The following is a 14303-nucleotide window of genomic DNA, read 5'->3' on the forward strand; positions in this document are numbered from 1 at the left end:
GAATGGGCCATAATAATGGCAATGTAGCAATAGAATTTAAAAAGTTATAGCCCTGCAAAGAAGGGGAACTTCTACATAGACAAATAGAGCTGGCAACCTATGGTATATCATGAATTTAGCCTTAGGCAATCAAAGTGTTAACAATTGTATGTATTGAGCTGTACTGTACTGTACCCATTCTGCAATCTGTTAATAAAGTTTTCAATCAATCAATCAATCAAACTAGCTGCTGTACTGCTATGGTAGCTAGCCTAGCCGCAATCCTATGGTCGATCCCATTCACATTAGCATGTAAGCTAACAACAACAAGAGCGTTAGGTTTAGTCTCTCGCTTTTCAATTTTCATTTTTTATTTTTATTTTTTACTTCGATTTGTGTGTGTGTGTGTGTGTGTGTGTGTGTGTGTGTGTGCGTGTGCGTGCATGTGTGTGCATGGGGCCATTGGGTGGGGCCGGGGGACAAATACACTGGAGGAAAGTAACCCAGCTCAGCACTGCCCAAATTATATCATCACTATTGCCTGTTTGAAGGATATCATCCTCAAACACGTATACACCTACATGCCTTGTAGAATTCCACACATAAGAAAGAAAGATACTGGGATGAATAAACAAAATAGGAAATAAAATGTAGAAATGCATGCAATACATAAATAAATATGAATCTCCATATATGAAATAGAACATTTAGATAAGGTGCTACTGAGATGTTTTGGTGAGTTCTTTGTTTTTTTTGTGGAAGTAGCCCTTCTTAAAAATGCATGAACATTCACTGATAATTGGTCTGTAGTGGAGTCTACAAGGTCTACATTGCCGGACCATGTAGAATCCGGACCTTGTAGACTGACATAATTCTGTGCATAGTTTAGTCTACACAGGCCATATTTCAAATAATCAAAATCTTACTTCATTCATCTTAAACATTCTTGATTTGGGGGATTGGTAGTTCCCATGAAATCTGAAGTTGTTCAAACGACAACAGCGATCCACCTTGAATTAAATCACACAGCCGAGTGAAACCTTGTTGGCTGCGTCACAGTCACGAAAGGGGCTACTTAATTAATTAATCCAATCCACTTTATTTATAGAGCACATTTAAAAACAACAAAGTTTACCAAGTGCTGTACAAGTCCCACAACATAAGATAGATTTTTTTTGTTTTTAATCGAAGCTTCGAATTAAAATCGAAGCTCGGCCCCGAAGCTTCGATTGCCAAAAAAAGCTTCGAAGGTCAGCCCTAGTGTCGACGGTGTCTGCATGTCTCCCACAGACTCTTGGGGGGGTGTTGTGTTGACAGGCTGAGACATGTGGTTAGGAACATCACATGGAATAGCAAAATGCTGCTTTAATGCAGTGTTTTTTTTATTTATTTATTATTATTACAATCTTTTTATTTCCAAAATAATTCTGTAGAACATTTAGGGGATACAATATAGTTTACATAAAAAAAAAAAAAAAAAAAGATTACGTAAAAATAAATAAATACAAAACATGTTTTTTAATAACAGTCACTTCACAATACTGACAGCAAGTCATAATAATAAACGTCCTTATACTTCTATATAAAGTATAAACTTGATTCCAAGCACTGATCCGGTCCATTACTTTGCAGGTAGACTCGACCTCTGTATCTTTGTCTAGGCCTGCAGGGCTTGACATTAAGGCTTGTCCTATTGTCCGGGACAAGTAAAAAAATTGTCGGACAAGCATAATACAATTTAACTTGTCCGACTGGACAAGTAAAAAAATATACAGTATATAATATATTCCCCAAACGAATAGTAACGTTATTCCATCTGATCAGAAAGTGCCTGTCTCACAGTGTCACACTGGAAACTCTCAATCTCTGTACGTCAATATTACTTGTCACAGACAAAGGGTGAGCGTCTTCCGAGTGCTCGCTTAGTTGACACTGACAGTGGCACGAGACCCGTGAAAATATCAGAATGTTTAATAGAATGTTTAATAAAAGTTGATTGTTTTGTTGTTACCTGTTTATCTAATGTGCCTATTGTTAAAAGAAATTATTTCAAATAAAAATACAATTATTTATTTGAATGGTGTTATTTATGGCAATAACAACTATACCGTAATAACAACTATACAACTATAGGCGTAGACCAGGGTTTAACCTCTGGTCGTCAAGAGAGAGGGGAGATGAGAAAGATGAGCTGGTGCTGATGGGGAGTGAAGATGAGCTGGAGGACTGATCATAAAGTATATACCCCACACACACAAATGCACACACACTGTGTTTAAGTTATTAAATCATAATAATTGTCCAAATCTCTTGTCGGTTTTATACATTTTTTTAATAGGCCTTTATTTTCACAAGTACATTTCGGACAAGTAAGTTTAGCTTTCGGACAAGTAAAATATCTGAGCCACTTGTCCGGAGGCACCTTGCATGGTCGCCTCCGCCGTCCGTGAGGGAATGGGTCAAATGTGAGGAACAATTGTAAAGCGCTTTCTATAAAAGCACTATATAAATGCACCATTTACAGTTTTTACCAGGTTCCAAGTTCAGCTCTACATGTGATTCTAAAAGAGCAGCGGAGCAGACAGGCACGAGGAGAAATACGCTCCCGGTGTGAACAACCAGGCTACTGTTTGCACAATAATGCCATACAGAATACAAATACAACCGTTAACATAGACTAATATACAAAATGAACTTCCCACCACAGTCAGGACAGCCAAATCCCGACCAATCTTTTGCTGTTGACTAAAAACACACACACTTCTTCAATCAATATCTGAAATGGAAAAAAATCTAAAAAGTTCCACTAACCTTCTTATACTATCATGCACTCTTCCTACTATACTAATATGTCTTTACTACTATGCACTCATCACTGCAGCACCCAAGTTTCAGCACTGTTTGATGAACGTTGTTACTGAAGCTGATAGAGTTGTGCCCTTCCTGCTGACTTGTCGTACAGAACTTGTAAGTCGCTTTGGATAAAAGCGTCAGCTAAATGTAATTGAAATATTTCCCTAATTTTGGTGACTTTTATTTGCATTTTGCTATGATGCCCCTCTAGCTCATGGAATCCTCCAACAGTCATTAAAGCTTGAGATTCTCCCCTCTGGTGCAGAGTTTGTCAATCAAGTTGTACACGTTTTAATTGATTAATTGTTATCCTTACTTGTCGTATTGTTATGATTTTATATGCCTTTTTTTGCTTATTTCTGTATGTACACTCGACGTAAGTAAAAGTCAGAGTATCTGGCTAAAAACACACTTGAGTAAAAGTAAAAAAGTTTCTACTTTTAAACGTACTAAAAAGTAAAAGTTTAAACTTTATTTTATTGCAAGGGATAGACGAGGGGTCTCAAACTCATTCCATCGTGGGCCAAGTTTAAATTTGATATGAAATTATTCTTTTGATAGCAGGTGTTTAATCAAAGATCCCTGCTTTCTAGTCTTGCACAAGGACCAATCAGCATGGGTATGGGCGGGTTAATTTTCCATTGATGGGGATTTGATTGGCTGTTTTTAAATAAAGAGCGGCCACAGAGAAACAAATACTAATTCAAATGGTTGGACCTGCAAGATTTGTACTTTGTACTTTGTAGGTCTGCATTTTAAATGTAAGGAGTAAAAAGTATGTTTTTTTTCTCTGAAATGTAATTGAGTAAAAGTACAAGTATACAAACCTAGTAATAATACTTGAGTAAAGTACAAATCCCAAAAAACAGTACTTAAGTATTGTAACAAAGTACAATTACTCAAGTACTTTACATATTCGAACATTTACAACAAGCGGTGCATGGGTAAGGCTAAGAGAATTATCAAAGACTCCAGCCACCCAAACAACTGCCTATTTGAACTGCTGCGGTCAGGCAAGCGATACCGGAGTCTCATGGCAAGCACAGAAAGACTCAGAAGAAGCTTCTATCCCCAGGCCATCAGGTTGCTCAACGAACAATAACACTATGCAACAACCATCAAATGCACAGCACACACTAGAGCTGCTGCGGTATTGATGTTTTCCTTACCGCACACATTTGCAATATATTTCCTACCGCCGCGGTATTACCGCACACACACACACACAAAAAAAAAAGTTTGAATGCATTTTTTTTGTAGTCTACTCTTTATATAGCATATAGCCTGCCTCTAGTCTAAATGTCTATCTTTAGAGGATGACTTTGCAGCATGAATATTGTTTGGGATTCGGCATGCACGCATTCGTTATTAAAAGTGAAACACGGATTCGAAGTCTCCCCTCGGTGTCGCGCCCGCCGGTTACCCCCCCGACCCTTTCTTCTTCTTATTATTATAACGTTACTACTTATGATTACAAAGGCATTCGATTTGTGGCATTAACGTTAGTATAGTTACACGTTCGTATTTACCGGACCACATAGCAAGGCAAGCGTTACTCAATTAATATCTAAGTTCCTTTCTTTGCTCAGAGCGTGCCGAGTTGTACCCATTCTGCGGTCTGTTAATAAAGTTTTCAATCAGACAAGTGTATAGAACGAAGGGCTTTTATTATAACATTTCGTTGCAGTAAAATCATTATGCCTCGTTCCCTGAGGAGCGACGGCGTCGGTAATCCACTCCGGTCTCCGGTGGGAGCTAACGTACTATTAGCCGTGTTGTGATGGCTGAGATTCAGGAAGTAAACGCACTGCAAGATGCTCCAAGCATGTGACGCGTATCTCTTCTGACCAATCAGTGGTCTGCAGTGTTTCATGTGACTTTTCTGGTACCCAATAGGGTCGCTTGGAATCTCGACAGAGAAGTAGGGTATATCTGCAGAGCCGCAAGCCCAACGAGAGCGTAATAATAATAATAATATAATAAAAAACAGCGGTGATGCCGGTATTCAGCCCAACGCTGCGGTGGGCATGATGTAACAGCGATACCGCGGTAATACCGATACCGCGGCAGCTCTAGCACACACATGACACATCCACACGCACACACTCACTTTAAACAAACAACTCACTGCAGCACCCACTCTACACACTTTAGAACACCTAAACACACTTTATATTTATTGGCAAAGAATTTGCACTACAACCCATACCTCAGTACACCTTACTGTAAATTGTACCTAAATTGTACCTCATCCCATTTCTGCTTTGCACTATATAGTAGATTGTATTTAAGCATTACATCACGCGCAGGAGTGGTTTGTGAACAATAAACCATGCCTAGGGGTGGTCGTTAGACCCCCCTAGGCATGGTTTATTGTTCACAAATCACGACTGCAAGTGGTGTAAAGCTTTTATACAACTGCCACATTCATCCAACCTTATTTCTATACAATAAACACACATTAATCGAAGATTTATTGAAAAAACCATCCGCCAGAAAAAGTAGTTCCCACAACTACAAAAAAGACAATTTGCCTCCATGTGGAAGCAGATCGGAAGTGCATCCAACCAACTAACACATCCAACTGTGTATTATTGGAATGATTGAGAGAAGTTGCCTCATGTGGAAGCAGCTTGAAGTGCATCCAACCAACTAACACATCCAACTGTGTATTATTGGAATGATTGATTGAAAATTTTATTACCAGATGCAGAATGGGTACAATACAGTACGGCTCAATACACACAATTGTTAAGGGAATGCAGACCTACTTTCCATAGAACTTCATTCTTAGATGCTTCTATAGAAAGTAGGTAAAACAAATTAAAACGTTTTCTTTGCCCTATAGGAAAAAAACGTTTTCTTCGCCCTATTTTTTTATTTATTTTTTTAAACCTACTGTAGAGGTTTATTAACAGATTGCAGAATGGGTACAACTCAGTACAGGCTCTGAGCAACGGAAGGAACTGAGCTATGAATTGAGTAATGCTTGCTACTTGCTATGTTCGGGTAAATAATATGCTGATGTTATTGAACGTGTAACACTAACTATTAGGGATGCACCGAATGGGAAATTCTTGGCCGAAACCGATACCGAAAATAGGAAACAGTTGGCCGAAAACCGAATGCCGAAAGGCCGAAAATGATTCATAGAATAGAATTTTCTTTACCAATGTTGTTCAGCTACCTGATTATGGAAAAATATATGATTATGGCTAAACTTAACTTAAATAATAAATAATCACTATTATGGGTCTTTTTGTATCACAAACAGTACTGTATTTGCAAATCTGGTATGTCATAAATGTATAGATGTAGCAGTACTGTCTATCTGTATGTCATGTATGTCATATATGTCCTGATGAATTGAAAATGGGGGACCCTGATGTAGTGTTGTCACGATACTGGAATTTCGACTTCGATACGATACCTTGAAAAGTATCGATACTTCGATACCATTTCGATATATAAAATATATATATATTTTGTTGCTGGTTGATTCTCCTCAGCTTCTCTCTGGTACTATAAGAGAAGATAAATATAACACTTTTAAAACCCTTTGTTTATCTTTAGATCACACATTTAAAAATAACTGTTCATCTCACTTCAATAATTTTAATTGCAGATGCAGAACATGGTATTTTCCCAAGCAGACAGATGTAAACACTGTAATATGTGTTGCATGTACCAGACAAACTGAACGGTTTGTATTACAGTTAGTAACAGTTTCGATTTTTATTTAAAGAGAGAGAGAGAGAGAGAGAGCTATGCTCGGAGCATTTTAGTAACGTTACATTTTCAACAAGATTGCTGCTATTTAAACACTTCATGGAAATGGGGTAACGTTAACCTTATGTCGACTGTAGTATTGTATGACCTCGACATAACGTTTAAACGTTACCGTTACTCCGTTTCCATGCAGTAATTGTAAAAGTGGCCAGCTAAGCTAACGGAGCTAACGGCTAGCAGTAGCTAGCTCTAACGTTACAACGAATCAGCTGTTGATATTATGCGCCATCAGTAGACAACGTATCATGTATTAAACTAGAGTTAATGGTTTAATGCTTCAGTCACAGTGACGTTGAAAGAGCAGCTGTCACAAACCTCTTTCATTTCTTTATGGAGATCCTCGTTGGCACTGCTCTAACACCGCTTGCAAATAGCATTGGGGCAGCTTTAGCTTGTCCTTCGTTGTTTACTCAAACCCGAAGTACCTCCAAACAGCACTTCTGCTGTTTTCTTTATCCACAAGCACAAGTTGCGGAGGCTTCCTTTGAAACGAAAAACGAACTATCAAAACGTACACGGACCCATTTGCCATCTTCACTCAGCTAAAAAGTTTATTTACAAACTGAAGACGGCTCTGAGGGGGAGGGCTGGAGCAGGCGGAGGGGCAAGCGTGCTCTGAACAGCGCGTCAACAACTTGAGGTAGAACACTCGCCAGCTGGTACCGATACTGCAGAATCGGTATTTCGGGAAATGAGTATCGAAACCATTTTAAATATTCAGTATGTATCGATACTTCGATATTTTTGACAACACTACCCTGATGTAAACAAGACGAAAGTCTTTCTCTGGTCTGCATCCCCTTAACAATTGTGTGTATTGAGCTGTACTGTATTGTACCCATTCTGCAATCTGTTAATAAAGTTTTCAATCAATCAATCAATCAATCAGAGAGAGATAGAGAGAGAGAGAGAAAGAAAGAGAGAGAGAGAGAGAGGCGGACATCTGTGCTCTACTGAGCGCACCTTTCTAGTCCCCAGATGAACGCGCTCTCTTGACTTTGGCACAGTAGACGCGGGACAGACAGCGTCAATGTGAGAAACACAATCCCTCCCCCTCTCGCTCTGAATAATATGCATATTAGATCACTCAGTGATTAACCGCGACGGGCATATAGTAAATAAGGATAAAGCATGTTAAAGACGCATTTATTGGACTCGTTGCGAGCGGAGTTTACATAGAAACAGCGCGACTCCCGATTCCCAAGAGGAGGACTGAAGAGCTCACAGCGCGCATGTAATGACTGAATCCGCGTTTTGATGACATCATCACCTGTGAATCGATACCGGTACCCAACGGTACCTTTTTTCGGTACTTTAGTCTAAACTTTTTTTATTTACAGTCGTGAAAAAAAAATCCTAACTTCAAATAACTACAATTTCGACCGTTTTCGGCTTGCCATTGCTCCAACTGCTTTGTTGTTGAATCAAGTCAAATCCTAGGTAAGCATATATTGTTTGTGTGAACGTTGACATGAAAAGAAAAAAGGTAAAAAAAAGAGTAAAAAAAAAGAAAAAGTTAAATTATTATTTTTTTTCCCCTCGGTATCTCACTTGAATCGATACTCGGTAGTACCGACGTGTTTCGGTTCGGTACCTCAAAAGAACCGAATTCGGTACCCATCCCTAGTTAGGTTACAAGTAGTGATGCTCGATATTGGCTTTTTTACCGATACCGATATTCCGATATTGTCCAACTCTTAATTTCCGATACCGATATCAACCGATACCGATATATGCAGGGTTTCCCACCCCAAAAAACTGAATAATTTCAGGTAACTAATAATTTCACTGGTATATATATAACAAATATTGTTATTGTTTTTTTCTTTTTTTAAACCGATACCGATATTTTCCGATATCACATTTTACTGCCGATATCGGCCGATAATATCGGTCGGCCGATAATATCGGACATCCCTAGTTACAAGTTGTTTCGGTGATATATTTTCTGTGAAAAAACTCTTTCAGCCGAAAGCCGAAAGGCCATTTTTGGCCATTTTCGGCCGAAAACTTTCGGTGGCCGAAATTTCGGTGCATCCCTACTAACTATATAACGTTAATGCCACAAAATGAATGCCTTTGTTAATCATAAGTAGTAACTTTGATGCAGTAGCTAGCTTGTGTGTGTGTGGGGGCGGCGTTGTCAGCAGGTCGCTTGACTGAACTTCTTTTTGCCTTTTGACGCAACACAAATTGATGGATATTTATCGGCTACTGCCATCGGCACATTTGAGCTTATCGGCCGATTGGCCGATTGCAGTCAACAAGGTTCTTATCGGCCGATACCGATACCCGACCGATACATCTATTTTTTACTTGCTATACTTATTTTATTTTATGCTTATCTTTTTTGTCTAGCACAGTCGCTGGAGCGTAGGGCGGAGCGATAAAACGATAAGATAACTATCGCGATAAATTATTTCCTCGAAATAAACATGAAACGTGGTCGCAAAGTTTCAATATATCGATTTTCCAATCTTGGATATGAGCACACGCACTAACAACCAATCAGTGAAGGAGATGGCCGACAGCGGAAGGAGACCTCTGGGTAGAGAGGTAGGACTCAAGTAGTAAACAAGGCTGGCTAGGATAATTAGCTTGCACGGCGCTATTTTATAGTTTATGTGCCGAGTGGGTGTGTGGTGTGAATTCTGAGGCCACGGTTATAGTAGTGTGGGGTATACGGTGGACGTCGTTGCAATGTATTGGGGCGGAACAGAGTATTTTAGGGTGATATTTAGTACATTGGAACAAGGCTGGCTAGGATAATTAGCTTGCACGGCGCTATTTTATAGTTTACGTGCCGAGTGGGTGTGTGGTGTGAATTCTGAGGCCACGGTTAGAGTAGTGTGGGGTATGCGGTGGACGTTGTTGCAATGTATTGGGGCGGAACGGAGTATTTTAGGGTCATATTTAGTACATTGTCATGGGATACACTGCTTGCTCTGGCTAACTGCTAACGTGCGCGGACTGATGACGACATCAGCTCGAGACATTCGCAGCAGCAAAACAAGTCTATTAATAGCCCGTCCATCGGCGCCGGGCATAAGAAGTTAATTAAACTTGACAGACATTATATCGACGATAATCGATATCGAGTTATATGAAAATAATTTTATAATTTTATCGCGATAAAGTTTTTGGCCATATCGCCCAGCCCTACTGGACCGTAACAGAAAGAAGCATTTTGTATAAAAGTATTCTGTACTTCTGTATGACAACTAATAAAGAAACTTGAAACTTGAACCCCTGCGGTCATGTCCGCTTCCATCCATTGTGCTAAGCTAAGCTAACATGCAGCCAGATAGCTTTCTACTGAACGCACAGAGAGGAAACTGGTATCTATCTTCTTGTCTCTCTCTGGAGAAGACTATAAGCTAATTTCCCCCAAATGTTGCCTTGTTCTTTTAAGAGCTCACTCAGAGCTCCAGACGTTCTGCATCCGAATCAAACGGAGAAACGTGAAAGCAGCCCTAAAAACGGAATGGAGACATGAACCAGGGGGGGGGGGGCGGGGGTTCTCTTTGGTAGGGCAGCAAGCTGTACATTTATATTGTTATGTTCTCTTGGAACCTTGCCGTGGCATTCGAGAACTCTTCACATCTTGCAATGGCCTGCAGCCATAATTACGTGGTCGTTAGAATGTTCATCTCTCCAAAGAGACCTGAAAGGGTGACGGCAGCATGGCCCACCCTGCCTATTCAGTCGGACGGGGGGGGGAGAAAGAATTGAAACACGAGACGTTATTGGCCATTCCATTGGTGTTACTGGTGAAATACAGTACCGCATAGCCTTTGAGTACCTATGGGTGGTTAGTGTGTGTAATAAGCTTATTGTTGTTGAAGTAGGCAACACCCATGCAGTCAAACCTCTCCCCATACCTTTGTTATTGCTGTACCCCAGGACACTGGTGATTTTAATAACCACACGACACGACTATCCCAATTCAACTGTGGCCCTCTCTGGGGCGCCAGTGGCTCAGGAGGTAGAGCGGTCGTCTGGTAGTCGATGCAGGTATAACTGGGAAGGTTCCTGGTTCCATTCCCGCTTCTCATCTGTTGATGTGTCCTTGACCAAGATACTTAACCCCTAATTGCTCCTGATGAGCAGGTCGACACCTGTGAATGTGTGAGTGAATGTGAGGAACAAAATTGTAAACCGCTTTGGATAAAAGCTGCTATATAAATGACTCCAAATTCAACTTTATTTTATTTTTCTTATTATATATTTTTTTAACTGTTTGTATCCTATAATAAGGTTGGGTGGGTCTCTCTGGCAGATAGACGTAAGTTGCATTGGAATCTGTTTCTTTATAAAGCCATAATTAGAGACTGTCCAAATGATAGGGCTGTACCGAATGTCATTTTTTAACATTCGAAGCTTCGATTGAAGTATTCGAACGAAGCTTCGAATGTCTATAAATATTTATTATTATTATTTATTTTTTTCAAACTAAATCCTCAATTTGAATAAAGTGATTAATCTGATTAAATTAGTCTTTTTCTTTTATTAAATCAACTTTCTTTAATGAATATAACTCATCAGTTTCGTCAACATAAATAATCCAATAAGGACACGGTTGGTATGAAAGTGATGGTGACGTCTTATAGTCTAATATTATAATATTAGTGTAGCCTAATCTTTAACTGCAACTGTGAAGAAAACCCCCATTGGTTTAAACAGATTGAATAGAAAAAGAAAATGAAATTCTTTTTTTCTTTTTTTTTTTAAATTCGAATGTTGATTTAGAATTCGAATGTCAACATTATGATCGAAGCTTCGAAGCATTCGGTGCAGCCCTACCAAATTATATTACTTCTTTATTGGAATGGACCACTGCGTAGGGCTGGGCGATATAGCGATAACGATAAATAGCGCGATATATTTTAATAATCGATATCGAATATCGAAATAAATTTAAAAAAAAATCGAAAAATCGTTTTTTGTGACCTGCAACAGGGCAGTTTTAAAACCAGAGACAGTGGACAGACTTGTCTTTCTTGCCTGCAACTTAAAGGGGAACTCCAACATTTTGGGAAATTAGCTTATTTAACATCTTCCCTGGAGTTAGACAAGAAGATACATACCTTTTTTGTCTCTGTGCATGCATTTTAGCTTTGGGAATAGACGCTCCGTTAGCATAGCTTAGCTTCATCACTGGAAGTGGGGGAGATCCGGAGCCTTACAGTGCCTTACAGTGTATTGCAAGGTCTGACATTGACCAAATTTGATATGCATGACCTTGGTGGGCTCTAGGTCAACTCCTGAAAAGGGGGTCAATGTCAGACCTTGCAATCAAAAGTTAGGGGGCGCACTGAAATTATGGCAAGTCAAATCCTAGGTAAGCGTATATTGTGCGTGTGAACGTTGACATGAAAAAAATAAAAATAAAAATAAGTGTAAACAAAAAAAAAGATTATCCAATGTACAGTTACCCCCCCACCCACCTCCAATGTACAGTTTACCCCCCCACCCGACCCACCCTGCCCCCCCCTCCACCCCACCTACCCAACCTCCTCCAATGTACAGTTTCTTCATCAAATGTATATACTATCTTTTTTAGACTATTTTTGTATCACAAACGGTACTGTATTTGTAAATCTGATATGTCATAAATGTATAGATGTACGTAGCAGTACTGTCTATCTGTATGTCATGTATGTCATATATGTTATGATGAATTGAAAATGGGGGACCCTGATGTAAACAAGACGAAAGTCTTTCTCTGGTCTGCATCCCCTTAACAATTGTGTGTATTGAGCCGTACTGTATTGTACCCATTCTGCAATCTGTTACAATTTTCAATCAATCAATCAATCAAAGAGAGCACCCTAATCAGAGAGTATCCTGCAGCACACAGGGATATTTGGAGATCTTGACCCAGGCCTCGGGGCTCACAAGCCAACGGTAACATAGCCAAACTGGCCTCCCGTCACTTCAAGGCCCTCAACCTGGCATACCGTGCAGCTCCCTCCTACCTCCGGTCAATGGTCTCTAACTCCACACCCTCAAGACCCCTCTGCTCTGCATCTTCTGGCCGCCTCAGACCCACTCCTATCCAAGCTCCTGGGGGGTCATCAAAGAGAAGCAGTCCTCTGCTCTGTCCTCGGTCCTCGCTCCACAATAGTGGAACAAACTTCCCACCCACAGTCAGGACAGCTGAAACCCGGCCAATTTTCCACCTAAGAAAATGTTCGTGTGACTAGAAACACACCTAAAAAAATTATGAGATTTTTTTTTAAATTTTTTTACTTACTGTCTTTTTGCTATTATGCACCTTACTACTATGCTACTATACTTAGTTATACTACTACCTATCATGCTAATATGTCTATACTACTATGCACTCAGAGTGTAACACTCAAGCTCTATACTATTTGATGAACAATGTCACTGACCAGGGGAGGAAACTAACTTTTTGGCTTACCAGCCAACTGGCGGGTATCTGATTTTTTTTACCAGCCAAATAGATTTTTTACCAGACAAAAAAAATCGCTAATTGTGATAATTACTTCTTTGTACGTCTTCGTCTAAATTGATTTTCAATCATAGTAAATTAATCACGCTGTCTCTACTCTTCAAAATATTACATCATTAAATCACATATTAACATGAAAGAGGGAACTATTCTGGACTGGGTTGGGCTGAACTGGGCAGTGAAAGATGCTGGGTTGGGCTGGTCTAGGTTATACTGAATGATGAATTGAAAATGAATTGAAAATGGGGGACCCTGATGTAAACAAGACGAAAGTCTTTCTCTGGTCTGCATCCCCTTAACAATTGCATGTATTGAGCCGTACTGTACTGTACCCATTCTGCAATCTGTTAAATAAAGTTTTCATTCATCACAGCTCAACTACTAGGAATGTGTGTCTGACTCTTAAGTGCAGGAAATATTCATCAGAAAGGGGGGACATGATGGAGGAATGGAAAGAGCAGGTTTGACAGGAGCAGGGTTGAAGGGATTGATTGATTGAAAAGTTTATTAACAGATTGCAGTACAGTACAGTACAGTTCAATACATACAATTGTTAAGGGGATGCAGACCAGAGAAAGACTTTAGTCTTGTTTACATCAGGGTCCCCCATTTTCAATTCATCATAACATATTGGAGTGTGGAGGAAGTGGACAAGGCATTAAGCAAACAGGACTGAAATGGGGGACCCTGATGTAAACAAGACTAAAGTCCTTCTCTGGTCTGCATCCCCTTAACAATTGTGTGTATTGAGCTGTACTGTATTGTACCCATTCTGCAATCTGTTAATAAAGTTTTCAATCAATCAATCAATACTGGGTTGGGCAGTGAAAGAACCAAGCATTTCACTGTAATGTAATAGCTAAATAAAACAACTTGAACTTGACTTGTTACATTTGCACTCTGGTTGTATGCCAAATGTATTCTGGTTGTACTGTACTTGTGCTGTAAGATGACAATACATTGGAACCGAATCGACAACGCTAGGGGTTCAGCAGGTGTGTTCTGAATGCCAAATATGACAACATCACCGTTGTGAAGGGCATATGGGCGAGTGGTGATATGCTGGGAAACCCGGTAATAATAAAATGTCACTCGGCTGCATTTAAGCAAAGCCGCTCAGTATAGTCGTCCACTATGTTGAATGCGCGTTATGGTAGCTTGTTACATGCTAGGTAGCTAGCCGGCTAATGCTGGTTGACTTGTC

The sequence above is a fragment of the Notolepis coatsorum genome (assembly GCF_963971535.1).
Source record: "Notolepis coatsorum genome assembly, chromosome: 10".
NCBI lineage: Eukaryota > Metazoa > Chordata > Actinopteri > Aulopiformes > Paralepididae > Notolepis > Notolepis coatsorum.